The following is a 14,946-nucleotide window of genomic DNA, read 5'->3' as shown; positions in this document are numbered from 1 at the left end:
ACTTTCCCCTCTCTTTGGAGAAGAGAAGATGAAAAAACACACACACACACACACACACACACACACACACACACACACACACACACACACACACACACACACACACACACACACCAGTAGTCTTCACTCAGCTTTTATAAGATTCTGGGATCACTGGCCACGTGCCACTGCCAATTATGACCTGTAACCAGAGCGAAACAGAAGCTGCGTTTCCATTACAGATGTGTACAAATCTTTGTCTATATTTGGCTAATGTAAAAAAAAAAAAAAGGAACTGGCATGACTGTGGTAAGGGCAATTGGTTGAACTTGGTCTGGAAAGGCACACGCCTGTCTCTATACAGTTCCACAGCTGACAGTGCAGGTCAGAGGTCAAGCACAAAGTCAAATGGATTGTCTCCAGACCTCTGAGACAGGATTGTTTTGAGGCAGAAACCTGCGGAAGGACACAGAAACATTTCTGCCGCTTTGAAGATCCCAATAATTTCAGTGGTCTGTCGTTTATAAATGGAGGAAGTTTGGAACCAGGAGAACTCTTACTGGACCTGGAAAACTCAGCAATTGGGGGAGGTAACCTTGTGGAGGGACAACCATCTTTACAGCTGTCCACCATCTACCACAGGCCAGACGAAAGCCACTCTGTGATAAAAAGCCCATAAGAAGCAGAATCTGGAGTGTGTGTCTGATGAGACAAAGACTTAGCTCTTTGGTATGAATTCAAGGCGCCATGTTTGGAGGAAACCAGGAGCGGCTCATCACCAGGCAAAATACCATCCTGCTGCTTTCACACTGGCCCTGTTTAGTCTGCATTAATGAAACTCTAGTTGGTTCGCCTAGAAAGTCCGGTTTGTTTGAGGAGGTGTGAATGCGCAATCAAATGAAAAAGAAACGAATTCTAGTCCGCCTGCAAAACCCTAGGTCTCGGCTCGGCTGAAGTGAACTGTGGTGCGGTTCGAATGCTTAGGTGAATTCCAAGCAGACCGGAGACCGCTCCAAAACACAGGAAGCGGATTACAACCAAAACAAACCCGCTAGTAAAGCACTAGCGGGAGAAATGGCTCGTGATCAGACGCGGACTGAAGAGTGTTTGTTTGCCACGTTTGCCAAAGGCATAAGAGAAACCCCGCAACCGCTAAAACCTGATACCCCTCCGTTTTTGTTTACATCTGGTGAAGGAGGAAGTGGATGAAAAACCTTTGAGAATCCTTTTCCTGACGGAGCACCATCTTCCATGTGGATCACTTCCCTCCTGCCTCACACGTATGCCCCACTTTGTGCCATTCAAAACCGAATTCTAATAAAGAAAACTCATAAGATTGAAGTTGTGATTTATTCAAAATGTGGAAATGTTCTCAAGGTTATGAATATTTTTGTTTCTAGGCATTGCATTGCGAACACTTTTAAAACTCTTCCTGTGAATCCTCCTGTTAGATGGGGCATGTCCGCAGACCGCAGGCTCTCGTAAAAGAAGTGAGCTGTCTCTTCCAGCCGTTACGTAAACACTCACCGCGACATAATGAACTCTGCGTCTGAGTTTGTGGAAGAACAATAAAGAAGTTCCTTGGAGATAAGACCGGTCTTTGTTTGCCCTGACGGTTCAAACGCCGCAGAATTCACACTCAGCTAAACAAGCTAACAAGTTAAACAAATTCAAATGGAGATGCTGGTTCCTCTTGGCGGAAGCTGATGAACTGTTGATGTCTACCAGAGCGATCATGTTGTGGTAAACTGTGTTTTATTTTTGGCCTGTGGGGCAATTAGCATGGGGCAGGAACTCTGGCCACCAGCACCCCTGTAAATGACCCCTGACCTCTCCTACATGATCAGCCCACTGAGAGGAGGGCCTGCTTTAATTGGGAGGTCATTAAGGCCCAACCCCAACTACACAAAACCGGGGCTTGCATTTGTGAGCGTTTGTTTTAAATGGCTGTTGATAACAGCAAAAAGCGTGGATGGAAAATGGGAAGTCTTTGTCTTTTTCTCAAAGTTTTACGGTGATGGAGACATGGACGCGCCTGGCAGAAAAGGTAAAATGTCAGTTAACCTCTCACTGTGAAAAACAGAATAAAAAAATGAGTGAGTCATGAAGGACGAGCTGGAGCTGGGCCGGCCAATGGACGGACTAAAGAGGTGAAACAACAAAGTCGAACGGACTATAAAGGTGGAGAAAATAGATGACAAGGCAAAGAGCGATTCCAGAGGCCTTTTATTCAAGCCTCTGATTTCACACTCGCACAAAGAGCTTTGGGGACGTTTCATCCTTTTCACATTTCTTCTGCGTTTGGTCAGCGTTGCGCTCGCGGCGCGGCGTCCCCAATACGGGCGAGGGGAGCGCTGGCCCCGAGAGAAGTCAGCTCCATTCACAGCTTTATAAATCACCCCAGCATGTGCAGACCGTGGCCAATCGGCCAATTACGCCCCCCTGACACCCGGGGGCCGATAAAGAAGGCCTGCGACAATGGGATCACAGGCCAGATAAACGACCCTTTAATGAAGTTGCCCACAAAACAGGCCAAAACCGCGCGCCCCACTTACGTATTCCATCACGCCGTTGCCCTCACATTTCCTCTTGCTCAGTCTCCACGGCAGCCACAGCTGGGGAGAGGTGGCCGCGGAGAAAGAGAGGCAGAGTGAGAGAAAAAGGAGAGAAAAATGACTCTATGCTCTGACACCGCTAAGCCCCCCCACCTAAGGCCCCCTTTCAGACTTTTGGCCGAACAAAAGCATCTGTTGCCATACTGTGCCGCTCAAACTCACCCCCCCCCTCTTTCCCTCCTCACACACTTCTTCTCCAGTCAGCAGAGGAGCCTCGCTCAAGTCCAAAAAAAGGCCGTATGCAGCTGAGGCTGCTCACCTTGTGGCACAAGCTATTGTGCAGCCCATTCCAGGAGCTTCTCCATCCATCTTTGTGTCTCCGGGACAAACGGGGAGAGGGGGAAACTTTGTATGATGTAGTGAGATAGAGAGAGGGAGAGAGGGAGAGAGGGGCAAAGGACTGCAGCTGCAGGATGAATAGGAGAGGGAATGAAGAGATGAGGTGGGAGAGAAGGGGCAGCTGCAGGGTGGTCCCACCCCTCCGTCCCGTCAACTCGGCAGAGCTGTTTGGCTTCTTGAGATTCAGAACACAAACAGTCATCCCTGCTATGCGCTCTGAGTCCGGGTCGCTCCTGGGCTGGGAGGACCGATGGGGTGAACGAGAGTCATAGCAAAATAACTGGAGAATAAGAAGAATGACATCCATTTGGATAAATATTTCAGTTTTCTCGTCTCTCCCAGTGTAAATAATTCACTTTTGACTCTAATCTACACCTAAACGCAGCACCAGGTTGCTCCAGTCCTGTAAAGTTAGATTTCTTTCATCTTTTGGAACTTTCTGGCAAATTTCAAAGGATTTTGTGCGACAGACCAATATGAAATTGCACAGAACTGGAGGAAACATGGAAGAAAAGTCATTTATCGTGTTTGAAAACTTTTTCACATAAAAATGTTACATGGTCTTGTGTGGAACCGTCTGAGTCTCCATTGGTTGCAGTTAGACTATTTGAGTGTCTTAACCAGTTTGAGACATTTCCACACAAAGATAGGAAGGAAATCATCTGTTTTCAGGTGTCACCACGTACACTCAATTGGTTTAAAGCCTGGACTTTGACTGGGCCATTCAAACAAACCTGTGGGTCTCTGCATCTCCTCCAGAGTTACCATAGTTGTCTTTGATGTTTCTCTGATTAATGCTCTCCTTTTCTATCCCAAGAGGTTTAGGTTGACAGTTTCGCCCTAATTTCTCTGTTTTTAGTTGATTGATTCAAAAGTGTCCTATCAGGTGTTCTGGATTGGCTGCTTTACAAACATAAGGCAGTAGCATGTCAAGCAACATTACTCTGAGGGTATTTCAGCTTCCCAAGCTATATTTTCTTTCCAATATTGGAGAAATGCTCTACAAAAAAAATCTCCAAATAAGCAGATTATCTGTAAATAATTACAAGTCACATTCTATAGACAAAAAAAAAAAAAAAAAACCAAAAAGGGGAATCTTGATTGGGTTGGGTTCCCCTTTTTTGTGTTTTGTTTTTTTTTCTTATTATTTTTATTTTTTATAAGTGTCAGAAGAATAGCTCCAAATGAGATCTGCTATGATTTATGGCAGTGGCTCTGTCCGACAGATAGCAGGCAGAGCTGGAGATGTGGAGCTGCCGAGTCAGATTAAAAAAGAGGAAGATTAAAGATTAAATGACAAGGAGAAGAAAAGTGTGGAGATGATTGATGTAATTATTAATAAAACAGTGGTAAATTTCATAATTTTTCTTTGACTTAGCTTTATGTTTAACTATCTTGTAAAATCTAAATAAATTACATTCAAGTTTGTTGCTGTAAACTGACAAAATGGGGTCCGTATCTGTTTACTTCGATGCCTTACCATCTCCCTCTTTAAACAACATGAAGAATTCACTTTTTAACACTTTCTGATGGAATCCCAAACTGTATACAGCACAGACTTGTCCCAGTTCTTCAGTGAAGTTATACCATGTTTACACTGAGAGATTTATATAAACCCTATATTTATCATGGCTGCAGTGTTGCATCTTTTACAGATACTTTTGCAAACATTTACGCAGTTTGGAAGTGAAGTATTTTGTACATCTGGTTGCTACTATAGAAGACTTTCTGGTCTTAGTGTGGTCAACATGAATTTATAGACCAAGAGGAGTTCAGGTTCATTATTTGGCCAGCAGTTAGCTCTTGTTGACCTAAGAAAACATCTAACATAATTGTATTTTGTTATTTGTCCTTAAAAATACTGAAGATCTGGAACCTGAAGTGAAAAAAACCCCAACAACAACAACAACAACAACAACAAAACATCCATAACCATGACCTGTGTATTTTTCTTCTGTAAAATAAAATATCATTATGGGCTATTTTTGAGTCCTGGACTTAACTTTTACTAAACCTTCTTTGTACGTCTCCTGCAATAAAGAAAGGTATCTAATCTCCTATTTTAGTTTAGTTTTCACATGTTCATTTAGCAAAAAATTTATTTTGCGATGATGTTAAGACAGGAGACGCCGGTCATCATGACAAGTAAAATAAAATAAAAAAGTCATATTTTTTTCCGTGGCTCTAATCCTCTTCCCTAGTTTGCCTAATATAATTCATGAATTCGTGTGACATTGGCCATAAACATGCAGTTTAAAATGTGCCTGGCGTGGCAGAAAGTATCAGCATCCACAGAAAGGGGGCAGTGCTGAGTCGCATATGCACAATGAGCAACAGGCGCTCTTCTTCTATGGTTCGAAAAGACTAGAAACTTATCCAGAGCTATTCGCCTGCTTGGGGATTTTCTTCATGAATGTAGCCACATTGAAGGCTAACAATAATGATTTTTACAACAAAGTCATGGAGATATTTGCATAGGCGCATCGACCCCATATAAAAATGACGGTAAGATTACACGTTATTTTCAGTTTTAATAAGAAAAATGACAGAAGTGTCAATTCTTATATATTGATTAAATATTGCTTCATCAGTGACATGCAGTTAGGTTCATAACTGGTGAGACGCCGACTCCTCTGGTGTCCAAAGTACAAATATATATATAATCAAAAAAATCAAAACGGAGGATTATTTTGACCTTAATTTAAACATTTAGTTATTCTAAAAGCATTTGCTTACTAGATTACTAGATACAGATTTCAAGTAAAGCACAACAGCGAAAGCTCCACTTGTGAAAGTGAATCGGAGGAGTCAATATATCAGAATTGGCACCGTTTCTTTTTTTGAACAACTAAGTTTTATAAAATTAATAACAGCGACGGGCCTTCTAGAAAGACGTCCATCCTCCCCCCCGCTAATTGTTTTAGCTGACAGCTGTTTGTTAGGGCCATGAATCCTGTCAATCAGGTAAAACATGGTGCTATGCTCTCCAACTCCCTTTTGCAAACTTATTTAATGTTGAGGTATTAAATTGCAAGGTGGTTCCTTAGTTATAGTACAAAACAGTCAACAAAAATCGCAGTAATTTTTTGTGTGTTACTGTAGCAAAATGAGTTGAAGGTGTGTCCATTTCACAGTGAATTTACACCGTGAAAAAATAAACAATTTTATTAAACCAGCATAACTGCAGCAACAATTTTGCAGGCATTTTAATGAGGTAAATTTGTATAAAAATCTAGACAAATATTTAACAAGTATTAATTAAACAAGATTAAGATCATTTTGATCAAATTAATTGGCTAATTTAATGAAATAAAGAGCATATTAAGTTTATACACTCAGTATACAAGTCATAAGAAGGCTGCCGATGCTGATCTCAGAATAATAACAGTGAACAAAACTTCTCTCATTAAATTCTAATGAAAAGGTTTATTTTGTTTTATACAACAAAGTATTTTCATGTTAGTATATAAACATTATTGGACATTGAAAAAATAACGAGCTTGATTAAAATACATATATTTTAATGGCTAAAACTGAATAACCTCTAAAAACTTTTTCTATGTAACAATATATTCACTCATATATTTTATAATTTAAAATTAATTTAAAGGTAATTTTCAGTACTTTTTAAAATTCCGTCTAGCATTATTAATTCATATGCGACTGTTAAAATAGAAACAAAACACACTGCAATAAACTGCTTGGGTTTCTGTGAGCTATAACAATTACAACACCACTAATATTTGATCATTTTAGGGTTAGTTTCTTAATGTGCTTCGAAAAAAAATATCTTTCCACTTTTTATGTATGGCTTGAAATAAATCTCAGAATCTTCAGATTCTTTCCTCGTTTTAGTTATTGCTTTTGTAAAATGCATCGTTTTGAACGGAGCTGCAAGGGAAAACATCGATATCACAGAATTAGGCAAACTGAGTTACATTTTCAGTGGTTCTGTTAAACGCATCGCTGCACTGTCGATGGCTGGATTTAATTTGAACGTAGCAGGTGCAGAAAGGGTGTCGGCACAAACAAAACCTCCTTTCGCATTCACCGCTCTGAAGTGGATCCTCACGTCTGACCACCGCCCTCCATCGCACTTCAGAGAACACTGCTAATGATGCACCTTTCTTAAAAGATATACTTTTTCCTCAGTTTAAAGTTTAAAGCAGTAAAAGTAAAACTTCTAATTTTGTGATGCAGCTCACAAATATCTAAAGATGATCCGTCGGCGCTGCAGTGCCGGCTTTTCTTCGCCAACGCTAACATCCCACATGCACAGCAAAAACAAATTTACTCTCTTGGTCATTGTCCCGCCGCAGAATCACACTTTTAAGAGCGTGTTTAGCATTCAGGATCAGTCATTCATTCTTCCTGTCTGAGCTGAGAAATCTTTGTTCGGTCGATCCTCTTCAAGCCCTGGAGTGTCAGGAGGGGCGGGGTGGGATCGATTTGATTCTAATCGGACCATGAAAAGAACATGATCTAACTACTTTCAGAGCGGAGTATATTTAAGCCCACTCCTCTTTACACTTTCCCCTCCATCTCCGTCTCCCCCTCCGCCCTCCCACTTTACTGCGGGGGGACAATGACGCTGGTCAATTTAAAAAGCTTTGAATGTCTCGTCAATGACTTTGTGAATAACAGGGGTAGAGAGAGAGAGAGCGCTTTGGAAAGGAGAGGAGGCAGAGATGGAGTGAGGGAAAAGTGGGGAGGAAAAGGGATAAATTGAGAGAGAGAGAGAGAAAAAAGGCCAAAGAGCAGACATAAAAATTCCAAGAGTTGTTTAAGCGTGGGTGGGTTCATTTGCATGACAGCGTTGCGTGAATGAGGCTGACCTCTCGGACCGCCACGGTGCTGGGCTGAGCTGCAGCCCGACGTGCAGGCTTTGACCCAGCTCATTGACTCTGAATAGATACTTTGTCAAAAGGAGGGGGACCTTCCAGCTCTCAGCCGGACGGGCATCTGCAGACCTCCTGTTTGACACCAAACTGCCTCGATTCAATTCTTCGGTCACCGCAGCCAACACACACACACACAGAGAGAGAGAGAGACCAGTGCGCACACTCAGGGCGGTTAAAGATAAAACCCACTCACCTAGACTTTTAATTAAATCGTACGAAGGCAAAAATAATATATGTAAAGAAAATCAATAAATGTGAAACCAGTCACAACAAGGTTTTTTTCGAGGTTTTTTGGCTCTTTTATTATCATGTTTGCTAGCATCTCTGCTAGCAAACGCAGCCACCACGGCAGGTGCAGCGAAGCCCTTGCATGCGCGCACCCATCAACACGCTTCACTTGATGGGTCCGTGATTTACTGCAGCAGGCAGGTGAGAGGACAGAGTGGACCAGAGGGGGTGCCTGAGCGATGTATTCTGCATACAAATCCTGGTTAGTTGCCCCTTAAACCTCCCCGTCGACCCCCTTTTCTAGGTTGTGACTGCGCGAACACACACACACACACACACACACAAAAAAAGCTCAGACAGCTCGCAAACAGTCTCTGCTTTCATCTGGCGGTGCTAGGAGCTGGGACGGTGGAGACAGCAGCAGCAGTTCTTGGCCCTGACCTCAGCTGGCCGTCTCTGTGCGCTCAAAAGGAAGCCCCACTCCACTTGGAAACACAAACAGAGCGAAGCGAGCGCTTGTTAAATTTATATCAACTCGCTTTGGTCCAAAGGCAGGAGATTAGCACAATGCTCAGAGATGTGTATCACTTGGTTTGTTTTTTTTTTTTTTTAGTTCAGATTTTTAATGTTTCACCATTTATGATGGTTGAAATGGACCAACAAAAACTGGCCATCAAACATCGTAAGCATCTTTCTAGACCACTTTGTATGTAACAAGGATAGAGTTCATCCAAACACACACAAGTGAAGCATTTATGGAGGCAGCAGCTCAGAAATAGAAAATGTACATTTGTATCTATAGAAATCTGTGGGTGCAGTGGATGAAAACGCACAGAAAAACTAAGTGAAAAAGTAAAAGAAACTGATTTCTATTCCAAATTTTAAATTTCATCCTTCTTTAGTTGTCACAATGGGATATCTTACATTGTGTTAAATCAATAAGATTTATTTTGAAGTGCATAGAATTGAGAAAACATGAAATTTGCTCATTAGTTTTACTTTTTTGTGAAATGTGTTGAGTGCTGCAGCATTAAATATCAGACTCGGGAGCTAAAAAAAAAAAAAAAACAAAGCGAATTTGCCGAGCCAAACATCTAATTATGATGAGAAAATGATTTGTCAGCTCGTGATAGTGAGAAAATGATCTAATTTAAGATAATCTTTGCTTTCTCTTGATATTGAAGTTGAACTAAAACAAAGCAAAAGAACAATTTTCACTGCCTTATTATTTTCAACCTGAATGTTCTTTGTGGAAAGATCTTTCCAAACACTTCTAGACACTTTTCTTTCATTTAGATTAGATTTTCACTGCTGGGAAAAACATTGATAAATCAATTATTATTAAATAATAATTGATTTATTATTTAATAATAATTGATTATTATTAAATAATAAATTTATTATTATTATGGACAGTGTGGTAAAGCTGTCCACACTGGACAACTTTACCCTCTTTATTTTGTTCTCCCAAAATATCAAAAATTGAAACGCCACAAGGTTCAGAACAGCTACTGGTGCAACATTACAAAACGTATGGTCTCTGAAAAACAGAACGATAAAACTCTACAAAATTGTATTTTTTTTTTTCCTGTAATATTTTAGCCGCTTGTTTTTCCTTGATAACTGACATGTAGGAAGGAATATTTTGGTTCTCCCAAAGGCAGTGAATCATTACCTGTGCTAAACCCTAATAACACTCTCACTCCCATCTGACGATCTGCTCAGAATAACATAAGATAAAGCTTGTGTTCTCATAGGAAGACAGGAAGGAAGAACAGAAGGGGGGATATACAGGTATGAAAATGTCAGCAGCTGTAGCAGTGATGTAAACTAAAGCAGAGGAGCAGATTGATGTGTTCTTCACTGTGCAAAAAGGAAAAAAGCAGGCTGTGAATGCAGTCTGACAGACTCTCAGCCTCTCTATAAACATCCACACGGTTTCCATTTTGCACATAACGGATGGGGAAGCGAGGAAAATATCTCAATTAGGAGATGACTCATGCAAAAAGTGTCTTGTAGGGAAAAGCGACAAGATGTCTGAGACGCATTGAGGAAAATCAACATAATGACAAACTCCAGCCAACAAGAGGCTATCTTTTCCAGATCAATGTTTAATCTGAGAAAAACCCTCTAAAGCAATGCAGATGTGCTCATTTATTATGGTTCAAAGGCGACTCCAAACAGTTCCTTTCTTGATTGAAAGAAACTGTGTTTCAGCTGTTTTGCAGTTTTCTGGAAGTTTGCTCCAGATTTTTGTAGTGTGTAGAAGCTGAATGCTGCTTCTCCAGGTTTGGTTCTGTTCACAGAACTGCTTTTTAATCTCCCATTCAACAAATATGGCCCCAATGGACAAGTGACAGAAAAGCCATTGTTGAAATAAAGTACCAACAAACAAAGAAGATTGTCAAATGTAACCACAAGTGAACTCTGAGCCAACATACCAGACACCATGTGTGTTACACTGCACATTTCCCTGGAAAAACCATCCCCATGTTAGAGGTCGGTGGTCAGCAGCAACATGTTGCCAGGACTCATCAACAGGCACAGGAAAGTTTGTTGCTGGGGAAAAAGGATGAAGGGTAAACGGCCCAATTGAAGGACAAATTTAAATCTAATTGAGAATTAGTGTCAATAATCTTAACGACACTTTCTTACCAAGTTGACTAAGCTGGAGGTACTTTGCAAACGTGCAAAACACAGTCCTCAGATATTTTTAGACCTTTTAGAATTTTCCCTCCACTTAATATTTTTTCTGCTTTCAACTGGTCTATCACAGCAGTTAAATCTTGATAAAATGTGGAACAGTTGTGCTTTTGCACTTATGAATTGACGTGATGCCAGCTCTTCCCCCATGCAGAAGTAGAGCAAAACTCCGACAAACAAATAGTGTTATAATGGCAGAGGTAGTGGAACTCAGTATGTTACTCAAGACATTTTTGAGTCATCTTTGCCTCTTCAGCCAACACTGAGGCAAAGACGACGGGTAAGAAAATTCTCCAAGCTGTACATCATGCCTGTAAAGATATTTGAGTGAAACAACGGAGAAATCCATGTTAAAGCCCAAGTCTTTCGCAGCCAGAGGACGAATGAGAATTGCATGAGTGTGAAAGTTGTTGGACGCATTTTGCTAATAGAAAACGGGTGATTAATGACTTAAATAATACCAGTTTGTGAAAATCTGCCTTCAGAAAAATGCATGTAAATGCACATTAGCATAAAAAGGTCCTTAAATGTAAACACTGCAGTTACTGCAGCACGTTTGCATGCTTCCATAGAGTTACCACTGGAGTCAAGCAGCAACCTTCATTATTGATCTTTGACTTGACTTTCAATAAGTGACGCTATGACCAAAACTGGGATGTTTTTACTTCCAGTTACCGTCGTGCCGATGAACATGTGGTAGTTGCGGTCGATCACAATTTCATTCAGCTGGACATGAGGTTGGCTGCAGGCCTTGATCAATTGTATCCCATTTGGGATAAACTCTCTGGGTATCGGCTGTTGGGATTGCATGTTCCTCACTGACAACGTTCGACTGCGACTTCCTATTATTTTCCTCAAAATCTTTATGACCACAGAGTGTTAGTAATGACAAACTCGGCATTGTTGACCAAGGTTCAGTTCCTCCAGAAAAGGGGCGTGCACTTTGGAACACAAAGCGATCGGGGATTGGTCTGTTGCTGACAAACACCTTAGAATGATTGACAGGCAGCGTCATGTCAATTAAGGACTCTTATCTACACAGGATATGCAGGAGGCTGGTAAAACAATCGGTTCAGGGTCATTCACTAATCTCATTAGAATAAAGATTTAATTAGGAAAATGAACGGAGAACAAACTCTCAGCATATAGTGTGACAGGAGCCAAGTGACTGACAAGGTGTGAATAGGTGCTGCTGACGTAGAGATGAAACACTTTTGCGTTTGTTTGCTCCTTCGCAAGCCGATAAACAGAAGACAGAAGACGACTGCGGCCCACGTCCATTCATGGGCCTGGCAGGCGACAAAAGACGCGGTCTGGACACACATTCCAGCCCGCTTCGCTCCAGCACACAAGCTAAATCTCAGGGATTTCCCACCCCTTTCAACTGGGAGAAAAAGAGGCTACAATATCCCCTCTTTTTTAAAATGAGCTGGGACTGGTGAACTCGGGGGGGGCTCCTGCCAGTCACTCTGACTAAATTCAGGTTTAACTGGAAGTCAGGTGAATGGGTGAGAATATTTCAGGCTTGGCTCAATTTGCTTTAACATTTTCTGTTTTGGCGAAGACTCTTCCGACAAAGTTTGCAGGCATCAGCCTGAGGCCAAGTAATTTTCCTAAAAGGCCGATCATTAGCAAAAACGAAACAACATCTTGATGCTTCTTGGAAACCAGTGAGGGTATGAGACGAGTAACAAGCCCTCACAGCTGATACCCAAAGACGCTCCGCAAAGTGAACAACAATGGTTAAGGCCTCTTATTTACAATACGGACACAAATTCAAGACTATTTGACAACTCAAGCAAGAGCAGATTGGAATAAGGGTGTTTTTTTTTGTTTTTTTTCCCCTTCTTGAGCCGTCCCTCTAATGGCGTTTGCTCAGTCTTTCGGAAACAAGAGAGGAGATATGAGAATGAATCGGAGTTCTAACAAATGAGCTCCAGTAAAGATGTTTCTCAGTGAACTTCAGCGTCGCAATCAGTCGGTGTTTATCTTGTTTTCGGCGCTCCTTGATTGTGTGGGCCTCGGAGCGCAGCTTGGTATGAGTGTGGACGTCCAGGCGCTCTCGTTTGGATGCCGGACACACACACACACACACACACACACACACACACACACACACACTTAAGTCTGGAGTGTCTGGTCTGAGCGGCTCTGTGAGACCGAGGAGCGTCTCTCTAATTAGAGGGAGCCCGGTGCAGGACATCTCTATAGGCCATCAACAGGGCCCTCGTTGGCTTTGTTCGGGGAACCTCTTCTTCCACTGAGGCTGTCACTTTAGTTTTCTAAAGGGCCGAGGGGCTTCGGGTCCTCTTAATGACGTCTGAGTCCAATCACTAGAACTGTTTGTGGACAGATTTAAAGGATAGTTCCGTGACAAAACACTAAAGAAAATCCTGTGCTGTTTATTGATCCCAAGATCCTCAAAAACTCCTGGCGGGAGACAATAATGGGGGTGGAGGGGAGGTTTTGTTTTTCCCCACTCCATGCTGTCACAGTGCTTTACGTGTGATTATTTCCAACTCAGTTTTGCATACAAACCCAATTATTCATTGAGGTATAAATTAAATTCCACACTCGCAGCGCTCCCCCTGACTCCTGCAGGATGCCTTTCAGAGACGGCTCTCTCTTTTTCTCTGCCCCTTCGCCTTTTCTCCTGACAGGACCCCGAAACGGGGAGAAGCTGCTGCAGCTGCTGTTCACATCAAACAGATAATTGCTAATGAAAAGTCATTGCGTGACATTACGCCGTCCATGGGATCATTGTTCATTTCCCCCCATCGCTACTTAAACGCATACGGAGGGTTTCATAGAGTTCTTGAGTGTGTGTGTGTTGCCTGGAGACTAACGTAGGAGCAAATCATCCTCTCCAAAACAATGCAAAGTGTGTAAAGAAGACACACAAAAAAATAAAATAACTGCGTTTATACAAGTTAATGATGCTTGTGGAACAAAAACTTGAATGGCTTTCTTGCAAGGCAACGTGAACGAGTGCTGGGCTTCAGCAATGCACTTTGACAACTTTACTCCATTTAGAGACGCCATAAACCACCACTGATATCCATCAAGCTACAGTATTTCTGTATAAACTCCCAAATGCTCAAGAAGACGAGCAAGCTTTGTATCATATTCCCCCCATTCAACTTAAATTTGTAAGTTTCTGAATAGGCCCAGTGATTAATTGCCCATCAATGGGGTTTGAAAAGGCACTGAATAGTGAAGGGGAACTGCTGCACTAGAGGGTGCACAGCAGCGGAGGGGAAAGAACAGGCGAAATGAGAGTATAGGACCATGGGTGTGTGTTCTTTTCTTTCTTCATTTCAACCCTTTTTTTTATTATTTAACATTTAAAGAGTGAGCGATAGTTCACAAGCCTCATTTGATGTGCAGGCATCTTAAGAGTGGGAGAAAAAAAAGAGAGACTGTAGTCCTGTCAACTTGAGCAGAAGAAAGGGAATCAAAAGGTTTTTTTCTCCTTAAATGGACTAATTTTCTCCTTGAATTATGAAAGTAATGGCTAGGTAACAGCCTGTGCTCAGTACCCGACGGCTTAATGCCTCCTAAATCCTTCCACGTGGCTCCACTAGTCCTGGCAATTAGGTCTCATTATAGCCTCATAAAGGATCTCATTTGTGGGATTACTTAATAGACAATGAAATTTTATCATGCAGAATTATGGAAAAATAATATCTGAGCTCTCGCATGGTGTGCCGAGGGCGCGCGCCACGCATCATTCCGCTCGGTTTGCTCGCTCTCCTAACCCCCCACCACCCATCCTCATCCTCACTTCACTTCCTCTGCGGTTCATATCTGTATCATAACAACGGCGCGTCCTCCCTGTCAAACGCCAAATTCACTTTATTATGGCAATTATTGTCTGTGTGACAGATATGCCTGTTTTATTTTTGGGATGGTTGGATTTTAAAGACTTTCTAATTTCTTTTTTTTTTTTCATGATTGTGTTTAAAGCTACACTTCAATAATAAGAGTCCTGTTTGTTGTGATCTATAAATGTATAAGTCTTACATAATGAAAGAATACAAACAACTACTTGCACTGCATGTCTGGATTGTTTAACTTTGTTTTGCATTTGATGGAAAAAGCAAAAAAAAAAAAAAAAGGGGGGGGGGGTTTTGCTGAAAAAATATCCTAAATTTTTTTTTTTTTTAAAAAAGATATTTTTT

Source organism: Poecilia latipinna, unplaced genomic scaffold (assembly GCF_001443285.1).
Source record: "Poecilia latipinna isolate Pla-1442-1.1 unplaced genomic scaffold, P_latipinna-1.0 Scaffold520, whole genome shotgun sequence".
Classification (NCBI taxonomy): domain Eukaryota; kingdom Metazoa; phylum Chordata; class Actinopteri; order Cyprinodontiformes; family Poeciliidae; genus Poecilia; species Poecilia latipinna.
The sequence above is the reverse complement of the archived record's forward strand: the minus strand, read 5'-3'. Positions refer to the sequence as shown.